This window comes from Channa argus, unplaced genomic scaffold, assembly GCF_033026475.1.
Source record: "Channa argus isolate prfri unplaced genomic scaffold, Channa argus male v1.0 Contig060, whole genome shotgun sequence".
Taxonomy (NCBI): domain Eukaryota; kingdom Metazoa; phylum Chordata; class Actinopteri; order Anabantiformes; family Channidae; genus Channa; species Channa argus.
In genome coordinates, this window is record NW_027125279.1 from 145,249 (window position 1) to 169,611 (window position 24,363).

The 24,363-nt window shown below is 46.2% G+C and overlaps 13 non-coding genes across 13 annotated transcripts; all 13 read right to left on the bottom strand.

The window, feature by feature from the left end:
- Positions 1–596: 596 nt before the first annotated feature.
- On the bottom strand, positions 597–669 carry trnak-cuu (transfer RNA lysine (anticodon CUU)). Its single transcript has one exon. It is a non-coding gene; the product is annotated as a tRNA-Lys (tRNA).
- Positions 670–1,144: 475 nt separating this feature from the next.
- trnaf-aaa (transfer RNA phenylalanine (anticodon AAA)) lies at positions 1,145–1,251 on the bottom strand. Its single transcript has 2 exons — positions 1,214–1,251; positions 1,145–1,189 (listed from the first exon to the last, which is right to left on the bottom strand). It is a non-coding gene; the product is annotated as a tRNA-Phe (tRNA).
- A 2,631-nt stretch (positions 1,252–3,882) lies between these two features.
- trnak-cuu (transfer RNA lysine (anticodon CUU)) lies at positions 3,883–3,955 on the bottom strand. Its single transcript has one exon. It is a non-coding gene; the product is annotated as a tRNA-Lys (tRNA).
- A 3,213-nt stretch (positions 3,956–7,168) lies between these two features.
- Positions 7,169–7,241, bottom strand: trnak-cuu (transfer RNA lysine (anticodon CUU)). Its single transcript has one exon. It is a non-coding gene; the product is annotated as a tRNA-Lys (tRNA).
- Positions 7,242–7,700: 459 nt separating this feature from the next.
- Positions 7,701–7,807, bottom strand: trnaf-aaa (transfer RNA phenylalanine (anticodon AAA)). Its single transcript has 2 exons — positions 7,770–7,807; positions 7,701–7,745 (listed from the first exon to the last, which is right to left on the bottom strand). It is a non-coding gene; the product is annotated as a tRNA-Phe (tRNA).
- A 2,631-nt stretch (positions 7,808–10,438) lies between these two features.
- trnak-cuu (transfer RNA lysine (anticodon CUU)) lies at positions 10,439–10,511 on the bottom strand. The gene has a single exon. It is a non-coding gene; the product is annotated as a tRNA-Lys (tRNA).
- A 2,168-nt stretch (positions 10,512–12,679) lies between these two features.
- Positions 12,680–12,752, bottom strand: trnak-cuu (transfer RNA lysine (anticodon CUU)). Its single transcript has one exon. It is a non-coding gene; the product is annotated as a tRNA-Lys (tRNA).
- A 476-nt stretch (positions 12,753–13,228) lies between these two features.
- On the bottom strand, positions 13,229–13,335 carry trnal-caa (transfer RNA leucine (anticodon CAA)). Its single transcript has 2 exons — positions 13,298–13,335; positions 13,229–13,273 (listed from the first exon to the last, which is right to left on the bottom strand). It is a non-coding gene; the product is annotated as a tRNA-Leu (tRNA).
- A 2,631-nt stretch (positions 13,336–15,966) lies between these two features.
- trnak-cuu (transfer RNA lysine (anticodon CUU)) lies at positions 15,967–16,039 on the bottom strand. Its single transcript has one exon. It is a non-coding gene; the product is annotated as a tRNA-Lys (tRNA).
- Positions 16,040–16,515: 476 nt separating this feature from the next.
- trnal-caa (transfer RNA leucine (anticodon CAA)) lies at positions 16,516–16,622 on the bottom strand. The gene is made up of 2 exons: positions 16,585–16,622; positions 16,516–16,560 (listed from the first exon to the last, which is right to left on the bottom strand). It is a non-coding gene; the product is annotated as a tRNA-Leu (tRNA).
- A 2,630-nt stretch (positions 16,623–19,252) lies between these two features.
- On the bottom strand, positions 19,253–19,325 carry trnak-cuu (transfer RNA lysine (anticodon CUU)). Its single transcript has one exon. It is a non-coding gene; the product is annotated as a tRNA-Lys (tRNA).
- A 4,017-nt stretch (positions 19,326–23,342) lies between these two features.
- Positions 23,343–23,415, bottom strand: trnak-cuu (transfer RNA lysine (anticodon CUU)). The gene has a single exon. It is a non-coding gene; the product is annotated as a tRNA-Lys (tRNA).
- Positions 23,416–23,891: 476 nt separating this feature from the next.
- On the bottom strand, positions 23,892–23,998 carry trnaf-aaa (transfer RNA phenylalanine (anticodon AAA)). The gene is made up of 2 exons: positions 23,961–23,998; positions 23,892–23,936 (listed from the first exon to the last, which is right to left on the bottom strand). It is a non-coding gene; the product is annotated as a tRNA-Phe (tRNA).
- Positions 23,999–24,363: the final 365 nt, after the last annotated feature.

Genomic DNA, 24,363 nt, shown 5'->3' on the forward strand with positions numbered 1-24,363 from the left:
CGTCCTCCTCACTTCACTCTTACTAATCTTGGCTACTTACTGCTCCACACCAGTCACCTCTTCTACTCTTTGTTCCCTTTCATTTTCCTCATTGATTAACTCTTAAAAAGTTCTCCTTCCATCTTCCCATCACAATCCTGGCACCTGTCAATTTTTTTCCATCCTTATCGTTAATCACCCTAACCTGCTGCACATCCTTCCCATCTCTGTCTCTTAGTCTGGCCAACCTGAACAAATCCACCCCTCCCTCTTTAGTGTCCAACCTAGCATACAAGTCCTCATATGCTCTTTGCCACCTCTACCTTCACCTTACGCTGCATCTCCCGGTACTCTTGTCGACTCTCTTCAGTCCTCGCAGTGTCCCACTTCTTCTTAGCTAACCTTTTTCTCTGTATACACTCCTGAAGTTCCTCGTTCTGCCGCCAAATCACCTTGTCCACTTTCCTCTTTCCAGATGACACACCGAGTACCCTCGGTGTTCCCTATGAAAGTCCCCCAGTGACTTTCATTTTCAGCTGTACAAGAAATCAAGTTGTTCTGCAGTTTTTGTGTTGGTCCCACATCTTCTCCAGTGTGGCCATAATCAAAAAAGACCCCGCCCAACGTGGGGCTCGAACCCACGACCCTGAGATTAAGAGTCTCATGCTCTACCGACTGAGCTAGCCGGGCCGCTAAAAGGACACCTGAAAAGACCCTTTGACCCTCAATAAAGCAACATTTTTCCAGGCGTGTTTAAGCAAAGTCCCACTCTGTTTCAGCAATCACTTTTAGATCAGCTGCAACTATTTAGCCGTTTGATTTCTGCATCTTCCTCCAGACAGTAAGTCTTAGGCTTGAATAAATTGCTTCGAACTAATCGTTTGCATGCACATCATGGCCACCTCACTTGACGTGAGTTGATGTGGAGGGTCAGTTGTGCGCGTGGTCAGAAATTACTGCCAGGAGTGCCCGAGGTGCATTCTCGTAAGAATGTTGCGGCAGCATTATCTCAGCAGCACAATGGTATATGGTAGAGAAGGATTATGCAATAGTGTTGCCATGTCTTTTGCTTTGTGCAACAAAAGACAATCCCGAGTTGTTAAAGTTTTCAAATTTGTTCAATACAATTATGTCTAAATCATTAGCAACATGCAGATAAAAGTAATGTCAGGAGTGGGATTTGAACCCACGCCTCCACTGGAGACCAGAAGTCCCTTTGGGGAAGGAGTTCTTCCTTTAGTCTGGCGCTTTAGACCGCTCGGCCACCCTGACAGCCGTTGGTGGGCGCCGACTCTTTAGGACAGTGGAAGTAAGTCATTAGGTTGTTATTCTCTAATTCAATCAACATACTCGAGGTGTTCTTGAGGAAAGTCTCAATTTGTTGCAATACTCACCTTTGTCTCAGCTGGAAAGGGCCGTCAGTCGGGACTTTGCGCAACTTGTGACAGTGTAATTAAGTGAGTGAAGCTCTTGTTTGTGAGTTTAGTGGGTTTCAGTTGGAGTGTTGGTTAGATGATCGATATTGTTTGGCAAAACGTTTGTACGGGTAGCCAAGTCTGGCTGCAGTTGCAGCTGGATTTTCTGAATTGCTACTTTTTCGAAAACCTCAGCATCCATCGTAGGGCTTGCAGCCTTTTGTTACGCTTATGCACAGTTGGAGAAAGCTGATTGGAAACATGGTTACGTGTATAAACGACAACAAAATTGCGGTACTCCGACTGGTATCTAGTCGGGTAAAGTCGGTTTCCATATCCCAATTTGTGAAATCACCTCCCCTGAGAAAGCCGACTGTAATTTGGCTACTTTACTGTGTGTAATTGCAGGAAGTGACTTTCATTTTCAGCTGTACAAGAAATCAAGGTTTTGTGGAGTTTTAATGTTGGTCCCAGATCTTATCCAGTGTGGCCGTATTAAAAGCACCACACATAACGTGGGGCTAGAACCCACGACCCTGAGATTAAAACTCTCATGCTCTACTGCCTGAGCTAGCTAGGCCTCAAAGAGGACCCTGAAAAGACCCTTTGACCTTCAATGAAGCAACATATTTCCAGGCGTCTTTGAGCAAAGTCCCACTTTGTTTCAGCAATCGCTCTTACATCAGCTGCAACTATTTAGCCAGTTGTTTTCTGCAACTTCCTCCAGACAGTAAGTCTTAGGCTTGGAGTATATTGCTTTGAACTAACCGTTTGTCCTCATTCTTGATCCTGTCCATCCTCGTTACTCCCAAAGAGAACCTCAACATCTTAAGCTCTGCTACCTCCAGCTCTGCCTCCTGTGTTTTCTTTAGTGCCGCTGTCTCTAAGCCGAAGAACATCGCTGGTCTCACCACTGTCTTGAGACGGTGGCTTCCTTTCATTCTCGCTGACACTCTTTTATCACACAACCCACCTGACACTTTTGTCCACCCGTTCCAACCTGATTGCAGTCGCCTCTTCATCTCTTTTCCACACTCTCCGTTGCTCTGAACCGTTGACCCTAAGTACTTAAAGTCCTGCACCTTCTTCACCTCTGCCCCCTGTAACCTCACCGTTCCACCTGGGTCCCTCTCATTGACACACATCTCAGTTTTCCAGAGCAGACCTCCATCTCTCTAGATTTTCCTCCACCAGCTCCCTGTTCTCACTACAAATCACAATGCCATCCGCAAACATCATAGTCCACGGAGATTCCAGTCTAACCTTATCTGTCAGCCTGTCCGCCACCAGAGCAAGGAAGAAGGGGCTCAGAGCCGATCCTTGATGCAGACCCACCGCCACCTTGAACTCCTCTGTCACATCTACAGCACACCTCACCACGGTCTTACAGCTTTCATACATGTCCTCCATCACTGTAACATACTTCTCTGCCACTCCAGAATTCCTCATACAATACCACAGCTCCTCTCTCGGCACCCTGTCATACGCTTTCTCTAAGTCTACGAAGACACAATGCAACTCCCCATGACCTTCTCTGTATTTCTCCATCGGCATCCTCAAAGCAAATACTTCATCTGTTAGACTCTTTCTAGGCATGAAACCATATTGCTCACCTCTGCCCTTAGCCTAGCTTCCACTACTATTTCCCACAACTTCATTGTGTGGCTCATCAACTTTATTCCTCTGTAGTTGCCACAGCTCTGCTCATCTCCCTTGTTCTTAAAAATGGGCACCAGTACACTTCTCCTCCAGTCCTCGGCCCTCCTCTCACTCTCCAAGATCTTGTTAAACAAACTAGTCAGAAACTCTACTGCCACCTCTCCTAGACACTTTCATACCTCCACAGGTATGTCATCAGGACCCGCTGCCTTTCCACTCTTCATCCTTTTCAACGTCATCCTCACTTCACTCTTACTAATCTTGGCTACTTCCTGCTCCACACCAGTCACCTCTTCTACTCTTTGTTCCCTTTCATTTTCCTCATTGATTAACTCTTAAAAAGTTCTCCTTCCATCTTCCCATCACAATCCTGGCACCTGTCAATTTATTTTCATCCTTATCGTTAATCACCCTAACCTGCTGCACATCCTTCCCATCTCTGTCTCTTAGTCTGGCCAACCTGAACAAATCCACCTCTCCCTCTTTAGTGTCCAACCTAGCATACAAGTCCTCATATGCTCTTTGCCACCTCTACCTTCACCTTACGCTGCATCTCCCTGTACTCTTGTCGACTCTCTTCAGTCCTCGCAGTGTCCCACTTCTTCTTAGCTAACCTTTTTCTCTGTATACACTCCTGAAGTTCCTCGTTCTGCCGCCAAATCACCTTGTCCACTTTCCTCTTTCCAGATGACACACCGAGTACCCTCGGTGTTCCCTATGAAAGTCCCCCAGTGACTTTCATTTTCAGCTGTACAAGAAATCAAGTTGTTCTGCAGTTTTTGTGTTGGTCCCACATCTTCTCCAGTGTGGCCATAATCAAAAAAGACCCCGCCCAACGTGGGGCTCGAACCCACGACCCTGAGATTAAGAGTCTCATGCTCTACCGACTGAGCTAGCCGGGCCGCTAAAAGGACACCTGAAAAGACCCTTTGACCCTCAATAAAGCAACATTTTTCCAGGCGTGTTTAAGCAAAGTCCCACTCTGTTTCAGCAATCAATTTTAGATCAGCTGCAACTATTTAGCCGTTTGTTTTCTGCATCTTCCTCCAGACAGTAAGTCTTAAGCTTGGAATAAATTGCTTCGAACTAATCGTTTGCATGCACATCATGGCCACCTCACTTGACGTGAGTTGATGTGGAGGGTCAGTTGTGCGCGTGGTCAGAAATTACTGCCAGGAGTGCCCGAGGTGCATTCTCGTAAGAATGTTGCGGCAGCATTATCTCAGCAGCACAATGGTATATGGTAGAGAAGGATTATGCAATAGTGTTGCCATGTCTTTTGCTTTGTGCAACAAAAGACAATCACGAGTTGTTAAAGTTTTCAAAGTTGTTCAATACAAATATGTCTAAATCATTAGCAACATGCAGATAAAAGTAATGTCAGGAGTGGGATTTGAACCCACTCCTCCACTGGAGACCAGAAGTCCCTTTGGGGAAGGAGTTCTTCCTTGTGTCTGGCGCCTTAGACCGCTCGGCCATCCTGACAGCCGTTGGTGGGCGCAGACTCTTTAGGACAGTGGAACTAAGTCATTAGGTTGTTATTCTCTAATTCAATCAACATACTCGAGGTGTTCTTGAGGAAAGTCTCAATTTGTTGTAATACTCACCTTTGTCTCAGCTGGAAAGGGCCGTCAGTCGGGACTTTGCGCAACTTATGACAGTGTAATGAAGTGAGTGAAGCTCTTGTTTGTGAGTTTAGTGGGTTTCAGTTGGAGTGTTGGTTAGATGATCGATATTGTTTGGCAAAACGTTTGTACGGGTAGCCAAGTCTGGCTGCAGTTGCAGCTGGATTTTCTGAATTGCTACTTTTTCGAAAACCTCAGCATCCATCGTAGGGCTTGCAGCCTTTTGTTACGCTTATGCACAGTTTGAGAAAGCTGATTGGAAACATGGTTACGTGTATAAACGACAATAAAATTGCGGTACTCCGAGTGGTATCTAGTCGGGTAAAGTCGGTTTCCATATCCCAATTTGTGAAATCACCTCCCCTGAGAAAGCCGACTGTAATTTGGCTAATTTACTGTCTGTAATTGCAGGAAGTGACTTTCAATTTCACCTGTACAAAAAATCAAGGTTTTGTGCAGTTTCAGTGTTGGTCCCAGATCTTATCCAGTGTGGCCGTATTAAAAGCACCACACATAACGTGTGGCTCGAACCCACGACCCTGAGATTAAAAGTCTCATGCTCTACCGCCTGAGCTAGCCGGGCCTCAAAGAGGACCCTGAAAAGACCCTTTGACCTTCAATGAGCAACATATTTCCAGGCGTCTTTGAGCAAAGTCCCACTATATTTCACTAATCGCTCTTAGATCAGCTGCAACTATTTAGCCGTTTGTTTTCTGCAACTTCCTCCAGACAGTAAGTCTTAAGCTTGGAGTATATTGCTTTGAACTAACCGTTTGTCCTCATTCTTGATCCTGTCTATCCTCGTTACTCCCAAAGAGAACCTCAACATCTTAAGCTCTGCTACCTCCAGCTCTGCCTCCTGTGTTTTCTTTAGTGCCGCTGTCTCTAAGCCGAAGGACATCGCTGGTCTCACCACTGTCTTGAGACGGTGGCTTCCTTTCATTCTCGCTGACACTCTTTTATCACACAACCCACCTGACACTTTTGTCCACCCGTTCCAACCTGATTGCAGTCGCCTCTTCACCTCTTTTCCACACTCTCCGTTGCTCTGAACCGTTGACCCTAAGTACTTAAAGTCCTGCACCTTCTTCACCTCTGCCCCCTGTAACCTCACCGTTCCACCTGGGTCCCTCTCATTGACACACATCTCAGTTTTCCAGAGCAGACCTCCATCTCTCTAGATTTTCCTCCACCTGCTCCCTGTTCTCACTACAAATCACAATGTCATCCGCAAACATCATAGTCCACGGAGATTCCAGTCTAACCTCATCTGTCAGCCTGTCCGCCACCAGAGCAAGGAAGAAGGGGCTCTGAGCCGATCCTTGATGCAGACCCACCGCCACCTTGAACTCCTCTGTCACATCTACAGCACACCTCACCGCGGTCTTACAGCTTTCATACATGTCCTCCATCACTCTAACATACTTCTCTGCCACTCCAGAATTCCTCATACAATACCACAGCTCCTCTCTCGGCACCCTGTCATACGCTTTCTCTAAGTCTACGAAGACACAATGCAACTCCCCATGACCTTCTCTGTATTTCTCCATCGGCATCCTCAAAGCAAATACTTCATCTGTTGGACTCTTTCTAGGCATGAAACCATATTGCTCACCTCTGCCCTTAGCCTAGCTTCCACTACTATTTCCCACAACTTCATTGTGTGGCTCATCAACTTTCTTCCTCTGTAGTTGCCACAGCTCTGCTCATCTCCCTTGTTCTTAAAAATGGGCACCAGTACACTTCTCCTCCAGTCCTCGAACCTCCTCTCACTCTCCAAGATCTTGTTAAACAAACTAGTCAGAAACTCTACTGCCACCTCTCCTAGACACTTTCATACCTCCACAGGTATGTCATCAGGACCCGCTGCCTTTCCACTCTTCATCCCCTTCAACGTCCTCCTCACTTCACTCTTACTAATCTTGGCTACTTCCTGCTCCACACCAGTCACCTCTTCTACTCTTTGTTCCCTTTCATTTTCCTCATTGATTAACTCTTAAAAAGTTCTCCTTCCATCTTCCCATCACAATCCTGGCACCTGTCAATTTTTTTCCATCCTTATCGTTAATCACCCTAACCTGCTGCACATCCTTCCCATCTCTGTCTCTTAGTCTGGCCAACCTGAACAAATCCACCCCTCCCTCTTTAGTGTCCAACCTAGCATACAAGTCCTCATATGCTCTTTGCCACCTCTACCTTCACCTTACGCTGCATCTCCCGGTACTCTTGTCGACTCTCTTCAGTCCTCGCAGTGTCCCACTTCTTCTTAGCTAACCTTTTTCTCTGTATACACTCCTGAAGTTCCTCGTTCTGCCGCCAAATCACCTTGTCCACTTTCCTCTTTCCAGATGACACACCGAGTACCCTCGGTGTTCCCTATGAAAGTCCCCCAGTGACTTTCATTTTCAGCTGTACAAGAAATCAAGTTGTTCTGCAGTTTTTGTGTTGGTCCCAGATCTTCTCCAGTGTGCCCATAATCAAAAAAGTCCCCGCCCAACGTGGGGCTCGAACCCACGACCCTGAGATTAAGAGTCTCATGCTCTACCGACTGAGCTAGCCGGGTCTCTAAAAGGACACCTGAAAAGACCCTTTGACCCTCAATAAAGCAACATTTTTCCAGGCGTGTTTAAGCAAAGTCCCACTCTGTTTCAGCAATCACTTTTAGATCAGCTGCAACTATTTAGCCGTTTGATTTCTGCATCTTCCTCCAGACAGTAAGTCTTAGGCTTGGAATAAATTGCTTCGAACTAATCGTTTGCATGCACATCATGGCCACCTCACTTGACGTGAGTTGATGTGGAGGGTCAGTTGTGCGCGTGGTCAGAAATTACTGCCAGGAGTGCCCGAGGTGCATTCTCGTAAGAAAGTTGCGGCACAATGGTATATGGTAGAGAAGGATTATGCAATAGTGTTGCCATGTCTTTTGCTTTGTGCAACAAAAGACAATCACGAGTTGTTAAAGTTTTCAAAGTTGTTCAATACAATTATGTCTAAATCATTAGCAACATGCAGATAAAAGTAATGTCAGGAGTGGGATTTGAACCCACGCCTCCACTGGAGACCAGAAGTCCCTTTGGGGAAGGAGTTCTTCCTTTAGTCTGGCGCTTTAGACCGCTCGGCCACCCTGACAGCCGTTGGTGGGCGCCGACTCTTTAGGACAGTGGAAGTAAGTCATTAGGTTGTTATTCTCTAATTCAATCAACATACTCGAGGTGTTCTTGAGGAAAGTCTCAATTTGTTGTAATACTCACCTTTGTCTCAGCTGGAAAGGGCCGTCAGTCGGGACTTTGCGCAACTTATGACAGTGTAATGAAGTGAGTGAAGCTCTTGTTTGTGAGTTTAGTGGGTTTCAGTTGGAGTGTTGGTTAGATGATCGATATTGTTTGGCAAAACGTTTGTACGGGTAGCCAAGTCTGGCTGCAGTTGCAGCTGGATTTTCTGAATTGCTACTTTTTCGAAAACCTCAGCATCCATCGTAGGGCTTGCAGCCTTTTGTTACGCTTATGCACAGTTGGAGAAAGCTGATTGGAAACATGGTTACGTGTATAAACGACAACAAAATTGCGGTACTCCGACTGGTATCTAGTCGGGTAAAGTCGGTTTCCATATCCCAATTTGTGAAATCACCTCCCCTGAGAAAGCCGACTGTAATTTGGCTACTTTACTGTGTGTAATTGCAGGAAGTGACTTTCATTTTCAGCTGTACAAGAAATCAAGGTTTTGTGGAGTTTTAATGTTGGTCCCAGATCTTATCCAGTGTGGCCGTATTAAAAGCACCACACATAACGTGGGGCTAGAACCCACGACCCTGAGATTAAAACTCTCATGCTCTACTGCCTGAGCTAGCTAGGCCTCAAAGAGGACCCTGAAAAGACCCTTTGACCTTCAATGAAGCAACATATTTCCAGGCGTCTTTGAGCAAAGTCCCACTTTGTTTCAGCAATCGCTCTTACATCAGCTGCAACTATTTAGCCAGTTGTTTTCTGCAACTTCCTCCAGACAGTAAGTCTTAGGCTTGGAGTATATTGCTTTGAACTAACCGTTTGTCCTCATTCTTGATCCTGTCCATCCTCGTTATTCCCAAAGAGAACCTCAACATCTTAAGCTCTGCTACCTCCAGCTCTGCCTCCTGTGTTTTCTTTAGTGCCGCTGTCTCTAAGCCGAAGAACATCGCTGGTCTCACCACTGTCTTGAGACGGTGGCTTCCTTTCATTCTCGCTGACACTCTTTTATCACACAACCCACCTGACACTTTTGTCCACCCGTTCCAACCTGATTGCAGTCGCCTCTTCATCTCTTTTCCACACTCTCCGTTGCTCTGAACCGTTGACCCTAAGTACTTAAAGTCCTGCACCTTCTTCACCTCTGCCCCCTGTAACCTCACCGTTCCACCTGGGTCCCTCTCATTGACACACATCTCAGTTTTCCAGAGCAGACCTCCATCTCTCTAGATTTTCCTCCACCAGCTCCCTGTTCTCACTACAAATCACAATGCCATCCGCAAACATCATAGTCCACGGAGATTCCAGTCTAACCTTATCTGTCAGCCTGTCCGCCACCAGAGCAAGGAAGAAGGGGCTCAGAGCCGATCCTTGATGCAGACCCACCGCCACCTTGAACTCCTCTGTCACATCTACAGCACACCTCACCACGGTCTTACAGCTTTCATACATGTCCTCCATCACTCTAACATACTTCTCTGCCACTCCAGAATTCCTCATACAATACCACAGCTCCTCTCTCGGCACCCTGTCATACGCTTTCTCTAAGTCTACGAAGACACAATGCAACTCCCCATGACCTTCTCTGTATTTCTCCATCGGCATCCTCAAAGCAAATACTTCATCTGTTAGACTCTTTCTAGGCATGAAACCATATTGCTCACCTCTGCCCTTAGCCTAGCTTCCACTACTATTTCCCACAACTTCATTGTGTGGCTCATCAACTTTATTCCTCTGTAGTTGCCACAGCTCTGCTCATCTCCCTTGTTCTTAAAAATGGGCACCAGTACACTTCTCCTCCAGTCCTCGAACCTCCTCTCACTCTCCAAGATCTTGTTAAACAAACTAGTCAGAAACTCTACTGCCACCTCTCCTAGACACTTTCATACCTCCACAGGTATGTCATCAGGACCCGCTGCCTTTCCACTCTTCATCCTCTTCAACATCCTCCTCACTTCACTCTTACTAATCTTGGCTACTTCCTGCTCCACACCAGTCACCTCTTCTACTCTTTGTTCCCTTTCATTTTCCTCATTGATTAACTCTTAAAAAGTTCTCCTTCCATCTTCCCATCACAATCCTGGCACCTGTCAATTTATTTCCATCCTTATCGTTAATCACCCTAACCTGCTGCACATCCTTCCCATCTCTGTCTCTTAGTCTGGCCAACCTGAACAAATCCACCTCTCCCTCTTTAGTGTCCAACCTAGCATACAAGTCCTCATATGCTCTTTGCCACCTCTTCCTTCACCTTACGCTGCATCTCCCGGTACTCTTGTCGACTCTCTTCAGTCCTCGCAGTGTCCCACTTCTTCTTAGCTAACCTTTTTCTCTGTATACACTCCTGAAGTTCCTCGTTCTGCCGCCAAATCACCTTGTCCACTTTCCTCTTTCCAGATGAGACACCGAGTACCCTCGGTGTTCCCTATGAAAGTCCCCCAGTGACTTTCATTTTCAGCTGTACAAGAAATCAAGTTGTTCTGCAGTTTTTGTGTTGGTCCCAGATCTTCTCCAGTGTGGCCATAATCAAAAATGACCCCGCCCAACGTGGGGCTCGAACCCACGACCCTGAGATTAAGAGTCTCATGCTCTACCGACTGAGCTAGCCGGGCCGCTAAAAGGACACCTGAAAAGACCCTTTGACCCTCAATAAAGCAACATTTTTCCAGGCGTGTTTAAGCAAAGTCCCACTCTGTTTCAGCAATCACTTTTAGATCAGCTGCAACTATTTAGCCGTTTGATTTCTGTATCTTCCTCCAGACAGTAAGTCTTAGGCTTGGAATAAATTGCTTCGAACTAATCGTTTGCATGCACATCATGGCCACCTCACTTGACGTGAGTTGATGTAGAGGGTCAGTTGTGCGCGTGGTCAGAAATTACTGCCAGGAGTGCCCGAGGTGCATTCTCGTAAGAATGTTGCGGCAGCATTATCTCAGCAGCACAATGGTATATGGTAGAGAAGGATTATGCAATAGCTTTCTCTAAGTCTACGAAGACACAATGCAACTCCCCATGACCTTCTCTGTATTTCTCCATCGGCATCCTCAAAGCAAATACTTCATCTGTTGGACTCTTTCTAGGCATGAAACCATATTGCTCACCTCTGCCCTTAGCCTAGCTTCCACTACTATTTCCCACAACTTCATTGTGTGGCTCATCAACTTTATTCCTCTGTAGTTGCCACAGCTCTGCTCATCTCCCTTGTTCTTAAAAATGGGCACCAGTACACTTCTCCTCGATTTTCGATTTTCTGAATTGCTACTTTTTCGAAAACCTCATCATCCATCGTAGGGCTTGCAGCCTTTTGTTACGCTTATGCACAGTTTGAGAAAGCTGATTGGAAACTTGGTTACGTGTATAAACGACAACAAAATTGCGGTACTCCGAGTGGTATCTAGTCGGGTAAAGTCGGTTTCCATATCCCAATTTGTGAAATCACCTCCCCTGAGAAAGCCGACTGTAATTTGGCTACTTTACTGTGTGTAATTGCAGGAAGTGACTTTCATTTTCAGCTGTACAAGAAATCAAGGTTTTGTGGAGTTTTAGTGTTGGTCCCAGATCTTATCCAGTGTGGCCGTATTAAAAGCACCACACATAACATGGGGCTCGAACCCACGACCCTGAGATTAAAACTCTCATGCTCTACCACCTGAGCTAGCCGGGCCTCACTGCAGTCTTACAGCTTTCATACATGTCCTCCATCACTCTAACATACTTCTCTGCCACTCCAGAATTCCTCATACAATACCACAGCTCCTCTCTCGGCACCCTGTCATACGCTTTCTCTAAGTCTACGAAGACACAATGCAACTCCCCATGACCTTCTCTGTATTTCTCCATCGGCATCCTCAAAGCAAATACTTCATCTGTTGGACATTTTCTAGGCATGAAACCATATTGCTCACCTCTGCCCTTAGCCTAGCTTCCACTACTATTTCCCACAACTTCATTGTGTGGCTCATCAACTTTCTTCCTCTGTAGTTGCCACAGCTCTGCTCATCTCCCTTGTTCTTAAAAATGGGCACCAGTACACTTCTCCTCCAGTCCTCGGCCCTCCTCTCACTCTCCAAGATCTTGTTAAACAAACTAGTCAGAAACTCTACTGCCACCTCTCCTAGACACTTTCATACCTCCACAGGTATGTCATCAGGACCCGCTGCCTTTCCACTCTTCATCCTCTTCAACGTCCTCCTCACTTCACTCTTACTAATCTTGGCTACTTACTGCTCCACACCAGTCACCTCTTCTACTCTTTGTTCCCTTTCATTTTCCTCATTGATTAACTCTTAAAAAGTTCTCCTTCCATCTTCCCATCACAATCCTGGCATCTGTCAATTTATTTCCATCCTTATCATTAATCACCCTAACCTGCTGCACATCCTTCCCATCTGTGTCTCTTAGTCTGGCCAACCTGAACAAATCCACCTCCCCCTCTTTAGTGTCCAACCTAGCATACAAGTCCTCATATGCTCTTTGCCACCTCTACCTTCACCTTACGCTGCATCTCCCTGTTCTCTTGTCGACTCTCTTCAGTCCTTGCAGTGTCCCACTTCTTCTTAGCTAACCTTTTTCTCTGTATACACTCCTGAAGTTCCTCGTTCTGCCGCCAAATCACCTTGTCCACTTTCCTCTTTCCAGATGACACACCGAGTACCCTCGGTGTTCCCTATGAAAGTCCCCCAGTGACTTTCATTTTCAGCTGTACATGAAATCAAGTTGTTCTGCAGTTTTTGTGTTGGTCCCAGATCTTCTCCAGTGTGGCCATAATCAAAAAAGGCCCCGCCCAACGTGGGGCTTGAACCCACGACCATGAGATTAAGAGTCTCATGCTCTACCGACTGAGCTAGCCGGGCCGCTAAAAGGACACCTGAAAAGACCCTTTGACCCTCAATAAAGCAACATTTTTCCAGGCGTGTTTAAGCAAAGTCCCACTCTGTTTCAGCAATCAATTTTAGATCAGCTGCAACTATTTAGCCGTTTGTTTTCTGCATCTTCCTCCAGACAGTAAGTCTTAAGCTTGGAATAAATTGCTTCGAACTAATCGTTTGCATGCACATCATGGCCACCTCACTTGACGTGAGTTGATGTGGAGGGTCAGTTGTGCGCGTGGTCAGAAATTACTGCCAGGAGTGCCCGAGGTGCATTCTCGTAAGAATGTTGCGGCAGCATTATCTCAGCAGCACAATGGTATATGGTAGAGAAGGATTATGCAATAGTGTTGCCATGTCTTTTGCTTTGTGCAACAAAAGACAATCACGAGTTGTTAAAGTTTTCAAAGTTGTTCAATACAAATATGTCTAAATCATTAGCAACATGCAGATAAAAGTAATGTCAGGAGTGGGATTTGAACCCACGCCTCCACTGGAGACCAGAAGTCCCTTTGGGGAAGGAGTTCTTCCTTGAGTCTGGCGCCTTAGACCGCTCGGCCATCCTGACAGCCGTTGGTGGGCGCCGACTCTTTAGGACAGTGGAACTAAGTCATTAGGTTGTTATTCTCTAATTCAATCAACATACTCAAGGTGTTCTTGAGGAAAGTCTCAATTTGTTGTAATACTCACCTTTGTCTCAGCTGGAAAGGGCCGTCAGTCGGGACTTTGCGCAACTTATGACAGTGTAATGAAGTGAGTGAAGCTCTTGTTTGTGAGTTTAGTGGGTTTCAGTTGGAGTGTTGGTTAGATGATCGATATTGTTTGGCAAAACGTTTGTACGGGTAGCCAAGTCTGGCTGCAGTTGCAGCTGGATTTTCTGAATTGCTACTTTTTCGAAAACCTCAGCATCCATCGTAGGGCTTGCAGCCTTTTGTTACGCTTATGCACAGTTGGAGAAAGCTGATTGGAAACATGGTTACGTGTATAAACGACAACAAAATTGCGGTACTCCGACTGGTATCTAGTCGGGTAAAGTCGGTTTCCATATCCCAATTTGTGAAATCACCTCCCCTGAGAAAGCCGACTGTAATTTGGCTACTTTACTGTGTGTAATTGCAGGAAGTGACTTTCATTTTCAGCTGTACAAGAAATCAAGGTTTTGTGGAGTTTTAATGTTGGTCCCAGATCTTATCCAGTGTGGCCGTATTAAAAGCACCACACATAACGTGGGGCTAGAACCCACGACCCTGAGATTAAAACTCTCATGCTCTACTGCCTGAGCTAGCTAGGCCTCAAAGAGGACCCTGAAAAGACCCTTTGACCTTCAATGAAGCAACATATTTCCAGGCGTCTTTGAGCAAAGTCCCACTTTGTTTCAGCAATCGCTCTTACATCAGCTGCAACTATTTAGCCAGTTGTTTTCTGCAACTTCCTCCAGACAGTAAGTCTTAGGCTTGGAGTATATTGCTTTGAACTAACCGTTTGTCCTCATTCTTGATCCTGTCCATCCTCGTTACTCCCAAAGAGAACCTCAACATCTTAAGCTCTGCTACCTCCAGCTCTGCCTCCTGTGTTTTCTTTAGTGCCGCTGTCTCTAAGCCGAAGAACATCGCTGGTCTCACCACTGTCTTGAGACGGTGGCTTCCTTTCATTCTCGCTGACACTCTTTTATCACACAACCCACCTGACACTTTTGTCCACCCGTTCCAACCTGATTGCAGTCGCCTCTTCATCTCTTTTCCACACTCTCCGTTGCTCTGAACCGTTGACCCTAAGTACTTAAAGTCCTGCACCTTCTTCACCTCTGCCCCCTGTAACCTCACCGTTCCACCTGGGTCCCTCTCATTGACACACATCTCAGTTTTCCAGAGCAGACCTCCATCTCTCTAGATTTTCCTCCACCAGCTCCCTGTTCTCACTACAAATCACAATGCCATCCGCAAACATCATAGTCCACGGAGATTCCAGTCTAACCTTATCTGTCAGCCTGTCCGCCACCAGAGCAAGGAAGAAGGGGCTCAGAGCCGATCCTTGATGCAGACCCACCGCCACCTTGAACTCCTCTGTCACATCTACAGCACACCTCACCACGGTCTTACAGCTTTCATACATGTCCTCCATCACTGTAACATACTTCTCTGCCACTCCAGAATTCCTCATACAATACCACAGCTCCTCTCTCGGCACCCTGTCATACGCTTTCTCTAAGTCTACGAAGACACAATGCAACTCCCCATGACCTTCTCTGTATTTCTCCATCGGCATCCTCAAAGCAAATACTTCATCTGTTAGACTCTTTCTAGGCATGAAACCATATTGCTCACCTCTGCCCTTAGCCTAGCTTCCACTACTATTTCCCACAACTTCATTGTGTGGCTCATCAACTTTATTCCTCTGTAGTTGCCACAGCTCTGCTCATCTCCCTTGTTCTTAAAAATGGGCACCAGTACACTTCTCCTCCAGTCCTCGGCCCTCCTCTCACTCTCCAAGATCTTGTTAAACAAACTAGTCAGAAACTCTACTGCCACCTCTCCTAGACACTTTCATACCTCCACAGGTATGTCATCAGGACCCGCTGCCTTTCCACTCTTCATCCTTTTCAACGTCATCCTCACTTCACTCTTACTAATCTTGGCTACTTCCTGCTCCACACCAGTCACCTCTTCTACTCTTTGTTCCCTTTCATTTTCCTCATTGATTAACTCTTAAAAAGTTCTCCTTCCATCTTCCCATCACAATCCTGGCACCTGTCAATTTATTTTCATCCTTATCGTTAATCACCCTAACCTGCTGCACATCCTTCCCATCTCTGTCTCTTAGTCTGGCCAACCTGAACAAATCCACCTCTCCCTCTTTAGTGTCCAACCTAGCATACAAGTCCTCATATGCTCTTTGCCACCTCTACCTTCACCTTACGCTGCATCTCCCTGTACTCTTGTCGACTCTCTTCAGTCCTCGCAGTGTCCCACTTCTTCTTAGCTAACCTTTTTCTCTGTATACACTCCTGAAGTTCCTCGTTCTGCCGCCAAATCACCTTGTCCACTTTCCTCTTTCCAGATGACACACCGAGTACCCTCGGTGTTCCCTATGAAAGTCCCCCAGTGACTTTCATTTTCAGCTGTACAAGAAATCAAGTTGTTCTGCAGTTTTTGTGTTGGTCCCACATCTTCTCCAGTGTGGCCATAATCAAAAAAGACCCCGCCCAACGTGGGGCTCGAACCCACGACCCTGAGATTAAGAGTCTCATGCTCTACCGACTGAGCTAGCCGGGCCGCTAAAAGGACACCTGAAAAGACCCTTTGACCCTCAATAAAGCAACATTTTTCCAGGCGTGTTTAAGCAAAGTCCCACTCTGTTTCAGCAATCAATTTTAGATCAGCTGCAACTATTTAGCCGTTTGTTTTCTGCATCTTCCTCCAGACAGTAAGTCTTAAGCTTGGAATAAATTGCTTCGAACTAATCGTTTGCATGCACATCATGGCCACCTCACTTGACGTGAGTTGATGTGGAGGGTCAGTTGTGCGCGTGGTCAGAAATTACTGCCAGGAGTGCCCGAGGTGCATTCTCGTAAGAATGTTGCGGCAGCATTATCTCAGCAGCACAATGGTATATGGTAGAGAAGGATTATGCAATAGTGTTGCCATGTCTTTTGCTTTGTGCAACAAAAGACAATCACGAGTTGTTAAAGTTTTCAAAGTTGTTCAATACAAATATGTCTAAATCATTAGCAACATGCAGATAAAAGTAATGTCAGGAGTGGGATTTGAACCCACTCCTCCACTGGAGACCAGAAGTCCCTTTGGGGAAGGAGTTCTTCCTTGAGTCTGGGGCCTTAGACCGCTCGGCCATCCTGACAGCCGTTGGTGGGCGCAGGCTCTTTAGGACAGTGGAACTAAGTCATTAGGTTGTTATTCTCTAATTCAATCAACATACTCGAGGTGTTCTTGAGGAAAGTCTCAATTTGTTGTAATACTCACCTTTGTCTCAGCTGGAAAGGGCCGTCAGTCGGGACTTTGCGCAACTTATGACAGTGTAATGAAGTGAGTGAAGCTCTTGTTTGTGAGTTTAGTGGGTTTCAGTTGGAGTGTTGGTTAGATGATCGATATTGTTTGGCAAAACGTTTGTACGGGTAGCCAAGTCTGGCTGCAGTTGCAGCTGGATTTTCTGAATTGCTACTTTTTCGAAAACCTCAGCATCCATCGTAGGGCTTGCAGCCTTTTGTTACGCTTATGCACAGTTTGAGAAAGCTGATTGGAAACATGGTTACGTGTATAAACGACAATAAAATTGCGGTACTCCGAGTGGTATCTAGTCGGGTAAAGTCGGTTTCCATATCCCAATTTGTGAAATCACCTCCCCTGAGAAAGCCGACTGTAATTTGGCTAATTTACTGTCTGTAATTGCAGGAAGTGACTTTCAATTTCACCTGTACAAAAAATCAAGGTTTTGTGCAGTTTCAGTGTTGGTCCCAGATCTTATCCAGTGTGGCCGTATTAAAAGCACCACACATAACGTGTGGCTCGAACCCACGACCCTGAGATTAAAAGTTACATGCTCTACCGCCTGAGCTAGCCGGGCCTCAAAGAGGACCCTGAAAAGACCCTTTGACCTTCAATGAGCAACATATTTCCAGGCGTCTTTGAGCAAAGTCCCACTATATTTCACTAATCGCTCTTAGATCAGCTGCAACTATTTAGCCGTTTGTTTTCTGCAACTTCCTCCAGACAGTAAGTCTTAAGCTTGGAGTATATTGCTTTGAACTAACCGTTTGTCCTCATTCTTGATCCTGTCCATCCTCGTTACTCCCAAAGAGAACCTCAACATCTTAAGCTCTGCTACCTCCAGCTCTGCCTCCTGTGTTTTCTTTAGTGCCGCTGTCTCTAAGCCGAAGAACATCGCTGGTCTCACCACTGTCTTGAGACGGTGGCTTCCTTTCATTCTCGCTGACACTCTTTTATCACACAACCCACCTGACACTTTTGTCCACCCGTTCCAACCTGATTGCAGTCGCCTCTTCACCTCTTTTCCACACTCTCCGTTGCTCTGAACCGTTGACCCTAAGTACTTAAAGTCCTGCACCTTCTTCACCTCTGCCCCCTGTAACCTCACCGTTCCACCTGGGTCCCTCTCATTGACACACATCTCAGTTTTCCAGAGCAGACCTCCATCTCTCTAGATTTTCCTCCACCTGCTCCCTGTTCTCACTACAAATCACAATGTCATCCGCAAACATCATAGTCCACGGAGATTCCAGTCTAACCTCATCTGTCAGCCTGTCCGCCACCAGAGCAAGGAAGAAGGGGCTCTGAGCCGATCCTTGATGCAGACCCACCGCCACCTTGAACTCCTCTGTCACATCTACAGCACACCTCACCGCGGTCTTACAGCTTTCATACATGTCCTCCATCACTCTAACATACTTCTCTGCCACTCCAGAATTCCTCATACAATACCACAGCTCCTCTCTCGGCACCCTGTCATACGCTTTCTCTAAGTCTACGAAGACACAATGCAACTCCCCATGACCTTCTCTGTATTTCTCCATCGGCATCCTCAAAGCAAATACTTCATCTGTTGGACTCTTTCTAGGCATGAAACCATATTGCTCACCTCTGCCCTTAGCCTAGCTTCCACTACTATTTCCCACAACTTCATTGTGTGGCTCATCAACTTTATTCCTCTGTAGTTGCCACAGCTCTGCTCATCTCCCTTGTTCTTAAAAATGGGCACCAGTACACTTCTCCTCCAGTCCTCGGCCCTCCTCTCACTCTCCAAGATCTTGTTAAACAAACTAGTCAGAAACTCTACTGCCACCTCTCCTAGACACTTTCATACCTCCACAGGTATGTCATCAGGACCCGCTGCCTTTCCACTCTTCATCCTCTTCAACGTCCTCCTCACTTCACTCTTACTAATCTTGGCTACTTCCTGCTCCACACCAGTCACCTCTTCTACTCTTTGTTCCCTTTCATTTTCCTCATTGATTAACTCTTAAAAAGTTCTCCTTCCATCTTCCCATCACAATCCTGGCACCTGTCAATTTATTTCCATCCTTATCATTAATCACCCTAACCTGCTGCAAATCCTTCCCATCTCTGTCTCTTAGTCTGGCCAACCTGAACAAATCCACCCCTCCCTCTTTAGTGTCCAACCTAGCATACAAGTCCTCATATGCTCTTTGCCACCTCTACCTTCACCTTACGCTGCATCTCCCTGTACTCTTGTCGACTCTCTTCAGTCCTCGCAGTGTCCCACTTCTTCTTAGCTAACCTTTTTCTCTGTATACACTCCTGAAGTTCCTCGTTCTGCTGCCAAATCACCTTGTCCACTTTCCTCTTTCCAGATGACACACCGAGTACCCTCGGTGTTCCCTATGAAAGTCCCCCAGTGACTTTCATTTTCAGCTGTACAAGAAATCAAGTTGTTCTGCAGTTTTTGTGTTGGTCCCAGATCTTCTCCAGTGTGGCCATAATCAAAAAAGACCCCGCCCAACGTGGGGCTCGAACCCACGACCCTGAGATTAAGAGTCTCATGCTCTACCGACTGAGCTAGCCGGGCCGCTAAAAGGACACCTGAAAAGACCCTTTGACCCTCAATAAAGCAACATTTTTCCAGGCGTGGTTAAGCAAAGTCCCACTCTGTTTCAGTAATCACTTTTAGATCAGCTGCAACTATTTAGCCGTTTGATTTCTGCATCTTCCTCCAGACAGTAAGTCTTAGGCTTGGAATAAATTGCTTCGAACTAATCGTTTGCATGCACATCATGGCCACCTCACTTGACGTGAGTTGATGTGGAGGGTCAGTTGTGCGCGTGGTCAGAAATTACTGCCAGGAGTGCCCGAGGTGCATTCTCGTAAGAATGTTGCGGCAGCATTATCTCAGCAGCACAATGGTATATGGTAGAGAAGGATTATGCAATAGTGTTGCCATGTCTTTTGCTTTGTGCAACAAAAGACAATCATGAGTTGTAAAAGTTTTCAAAGTTGTTCAATACAATTATGTCTAAATCATTAGCAACATGCAGATAAAAGTAATGTCAGGAGTGGGATTTGAACCCACGCCTCCACTGGAGACCAGAAGTCCCTTTGGGGAAGGAGTTGTTCCTTGAATCTGGCGCCTTAGACAGCTCGGCCATGCTGACAGCCGTTGGTGGGCGCAGACTCTTTAGGACAGTGGAAGTAAGTCATTAGGTTGTTATTCTCTAATTCAATCAACATACTCGAGGTGTTCTTGAGGAAAGTCTCAATTTGTTGCAATACTCACCTTTGTCTCAGCTGGAAAGGGCCGTCAGTCGGGACTTTGCGCAACTTATGACAGTGTAATTAAGTGAGTGAAGCTCTTGTTTGTGAGTTTAGTGGGTTTCAGTTGGATTGTTGGTTAGATGATCGATATTGTTTGGCAAAACGTTTGTACGGGTAGCCAAGTCTGGCTGCAGTAACAGCTGGATTTTCTAAATTGCTACTTTTTCGAAAACCTCAGCATCCATCGTAGGGCTTGCAGCCTTTTGTTACGCTTATGCACAGTTTGAGAAAGCTGATTGGAAACATGGTTACGTGTATAAACGACAACAAAATTGCGGTACTCCGACTGGTATCTAGTCGGGTAAAGTCGGTTTCCATATCCCAATTTGTGAAATCACCTCCCCTGAGAAAGCCGACTGTAATTTGGCTACTTTTCTGTGTGTAATTGCAGGAAGTGACTTTCATTTTCAGCTGTACAAGAAATCAAGGTTTTGTGGAGTTTTAATGTTGGTCCCAGATCTTATCCAGTGTGGCCGTATTAAAAGCACCACACATAACGTGGGGCTAGAACCCACGACCCTGAGATTAAAACTCTCATGCTCTACTGCCTGAGCTAGCTGGGCCTCAAAGAGGACCCTGAAAAGACCCTTTGACCTTCAATGAAGCAACATATTTCCAGGCGTCTTTGAGCAAAGTCCCACTTTGTTTCAGCAATCGCTCTTACATCAGCTGCAACTATTTAGCCAGTTGTTTTCTGCAACTTCCTCCAGACAGTAAGTCTTAGGCTTGGAGTATATTGCTTTGAACTAACCGTTTGTCCTCATTCTTGATCCTGTCCATCCTCGTTACTCCCAAAGAGAACCTCAACATCTTAAGCTCTGCTACCTCGAGCTCTGCCTCCTGTGTTTTCTTTAGTGCCGCTGTCTCTAAGCCGAAGAACATCGCTGGTCTCACCACTGTCTTGAGACGGTGGCTTCCTTTCATTCTCGCTGACACTCTTTTATCACACAACCCACCTGACACTTTTGTCCACCCGTTCCAACCTGATTGCAGTCGCCTCTTCATCTCTTTTCCACACTCTCCGTTGCTCTGAACCGTTGACCCTAAGTACTTAAAGTCCTGCACCTTCTTCACCTCTGCCCCCTGTAACCTCACCGTTCCACCTGGGTCCCTCTCATTGACACACATCTCAGTTTTCCAGAGCAGACCTCCATCTCTCTAGATTTTCCTCCACCAGCTCCCTGTTCTCACTACAAATCACAATGCCATCCGCAAACATCATAGTCCACGGAGATTCCAGTCTAACCTTATCTGTCAGCCTGTCCGCCACCAGAGCAAGGAAGAAGGGGCTCAGAGCCGATCCTTGATGCAGACCCACCGCCACCTTGAACTCCTCTGTCACATCTACAGCACACCTCACCACGGTCTTACAGCTTTCATACATGTCCTCCATCACTGTAACATACTTCTCTGCCACTCCAGAATTCCTCATACAATACCACAGCTCCTCTCTCGGCACCCTGTCATACGCTTTCTCTAAGTCTACGAAGACACAATGCAACTCCCCATGACCTTCTCTGTATTTCTCCATCGGCATCCTCAAAGCAAATACTTCATCTGTTGGACTATTTCTAGGCATGAAACCATATTGCTCACCTCTGCCCTTAGCCTAGCTTCCACTACTATTTCCCACAACTTCATTGTGTGGCTCATCAACTTTACTCCTCTGTAGTTGCCACAGCTCTGCTCATCTCCCTTGTTCTTAAAAATGGGCACCAGTACACTTCTCCTCGATTTTCGATTTTCTGAATTGCTACTTTTTCGAAAACCTCATCATCCATCGTAGGGCTTGCAGCCTTTTGTTACGCTTATGCACAGTTTGAGAAAGCTGATTGGAAACTTGGTTACGTGTATAAACGACAACAAAATTGCGGTACTCCGAGTGGTATCTAGTCGGGTAAAGTCGGTTTCCATATCCCAATTTGTGAAATCACCTCCCCTGAGAAAGCCGACTGTAATTTGGCTACTTTACTGTGTGTAATTGCAGGAAGTGACTTTCATTTTCAGCTGTACAAGAATTCAAGGTTTTGTGGAGTTTTAGTGTTGGTCCCAGATCTTATCCAGTGTGGCCGTATTAAGAGCACCACACATAACATGGGGCTCGAACCCACGACCCTGAGATTAAAACTCTCATGCTCTACCACCTGAGCTAGCCGGGCGTCACTGCGGTCTTACAGCTTTCATACATGTCCTCCATCACTCTAACATACTTCTCTGCCACTCCAGAATTCCTCATACAATACCACAGCTCCTCTCTCGGCACCCTGTCATACGCTTTCTCTAAGTCTACGAAGACACAATGCAACTCCCCATGACCTTCTCTGTATTTCTCCATCGGCATCCTCAAAGCAAATACTTCATCTGTTGGACATTTTCTAGGCATGAAACCATATTGCTCACCTCTGCCCTTAGCCTAGCTTCCACTACTATTTCCCACAACTTCATTGTGTGGCTCATCAACTTTATTCCTCTGTAGTTGCCACAGCTCTGCTCATCTCCCTTGTTCTTAAAAATGGGCACCAGTACACTTCTCCTCCAGTCCTCGGCCCTCCTCTCACTCTCCAAGATCTTGTTAAACAAACTAGTCAGAAACTCTACTGCCACCTCTCCTAGACACTTTCATACCTCCACAGGTATGTCATCAGGACCCGCTGCCTTTCCACTCTTCATCCTCTTCAACGTCCTCCTCACTTCACTCTTACTAATCTTGGCTACTTCCTGCTCCACACCAGTCACCTCTTCTACTCTTTGTTCCCTTTCATTTTCCTCATTGATTAACTCTTAAAAAGTTCTCCTTCCATCTTCCCATCACAATCCTGGCACCTGTCAATTTATTTCCATCCTTATCATTAATCACCCTAACCTGCTGCAAATCCTTCCCATCTCTGTCTCTTAGTCTGGCCAACCTGAACAAATCCACCCCTCCCTCTTTAGTGTCCAACCTAGCATACAAGTCCTCATATGCTCTTTGCCACCTCTACCTTCACCTTACGCTGCATCTCCCTGTACTCTTGTCGACTCTCTTCAGTCCTCGCAGTGTCCCACTTCTTCTTAGCTAACCTTTTTCTCTGTATACACTCCTGAAGTTCCTCGTTCTGCTGCCAAATCACCTTGTCCACTTTCCTCTTTCCAGATGACACACCGAGTACCCTCGGTGTTCCCTATGAAAGTCCCCCAGTGACTTTCATTTTCAGCTGTACAAGAAATCAAGTTGTTCTGCAGTTTTTGTGTTGGTCCCAGATCTTCTCCAGTGTGGCCATAATAAAAAAGTCCCCGCCCAACGTGGGGCTCGAACCCACGACCCTGAGATTAAGAGTCTCATGCTCTACCGACTGAGCTAGCCGGGCCGCTAAAAGGACACCTGAAAAGACCCTTTGACCCTCAATAAAGCAACAATTTTCCAGGCGTGTTTAAGCAAAGTCCCACTCTGTTTCAGCAATCACTTTTAGATCAGCTGCAACTATTTAGCCGTTTGATTTCTGCATCTTCCTCCAGACAGTAAGTCTTAGGCTTGGAATAAATTGCTTCGAACTAATCGTTTGCATGCACATCATGGCCACCTCACTTGACGTGAGTTGATGTGGAGGGTCAGTTGTGCGCGTGGTCAGAAATTACTGCCAGGAGTGCCCGAGGTGCATTCTCGTAAGAATGTTGCGGCAGCATTATCTCAGCAGCACAATGGTATATGGTAGAGAAGGATTATGCAATAGTGTTGCCATGTCTTTTGCTTTGTGCAACAAAAGACAATCCCGAGTTGTTAAAGTTTTCAAAGTTGTTCAATACAATTATGTCTAAATCATTAGCAACATGCAGATAAAAGTAATGTCAGGAGTGGGATTTGAACCCACGCCTCCACTGGAGACCAGAAGTCCCTTTGGGGAAGGAGTTCTTCCTTTAGTCTGGCGCTTTAGACCGCTCGGCCACCCTGACAGCCGTTGGTGGGCGCCGACTCTTTAGGACAGTGGAAGTAAGTCATTAGGTTGTTATTCTCTAATTCAATCAACATACTCGAGGTGTTCTTGAGGAAAGTCTCAATTTGTTGCAATACTCACCTTTGTCTCAGCTGGAAAGGGCCGTCAGTCGGGACTTTGCGCAACTTGTGACAGTGTAATGAAGTGAGTGAAGCTCTTGTTTGTGAGTTTAGTGGGTTTCAGTTGGAGTGTTGGTTAGATGATCGATATTGTTTGGCAAAACGTTTGTACGGGTAGCCAAGTCTGGCTGCAGTTGCAGCTGGATTTTCTGAATTGCTACTTTTTCGAAAACCTCAGCATCCATCGTAGGGCTTGCAGCCTTTT